This window comes from Polypterus senegalus, chromosome 13, assembly GCF_016835505.1.
Source record: "Polypterus senegalus isolate Bchr_013 chromosome 13, ASM1683550v1, whole genome shotgun sequence".
Lineage (NCBI taxonomy): Eukaryota > Metazoa > Chordata > Cladistia > Polypteriformes > Polypteridae > Polypterus > Polypterus senegalus.
In genome coordinates this window covers 140,433,451-140,433,835 of record NC_053166.1, presented here as the reverse complement: position 1 = coordinate 140,433,835, position 385 = coordinate 140,433,451, and positions in this window count along the sequence as shown.

Genomic DNA, 385 nt, shown 5'->3' with positions numbered 1-385 from the left:
TCTCAGCTTGCCAAGAGGCACGGCTTGTACACTGCGCCACAACAGCGTCACGGACCGACCGCACCTCAGCTCGGCGTGACGTCCATGGGATGTGCGCAGGTAGCTGGACGCTTTGCTGGTTTCTAATTTTGACCAAAATTACTCTCTGGCCTACTGGCCTTATCGAAACATATAATGAAAACTTCTCACGTAAATGCCAACAGCTCATCCAATCTGTGCCCCTGTCAAGGCAAAGTACATTTAAGAAAGCCTTTACTGTACTAACTGAAGAAAAATAAAATTAAATAAAAAAGTGAATTATTTGGTTATCTGCATCTGGTAGCACATGAAAGCAGTGGTCCCTGTACAATCACCGCAGAGTGGAGTAGACATCCCTCACAAACTT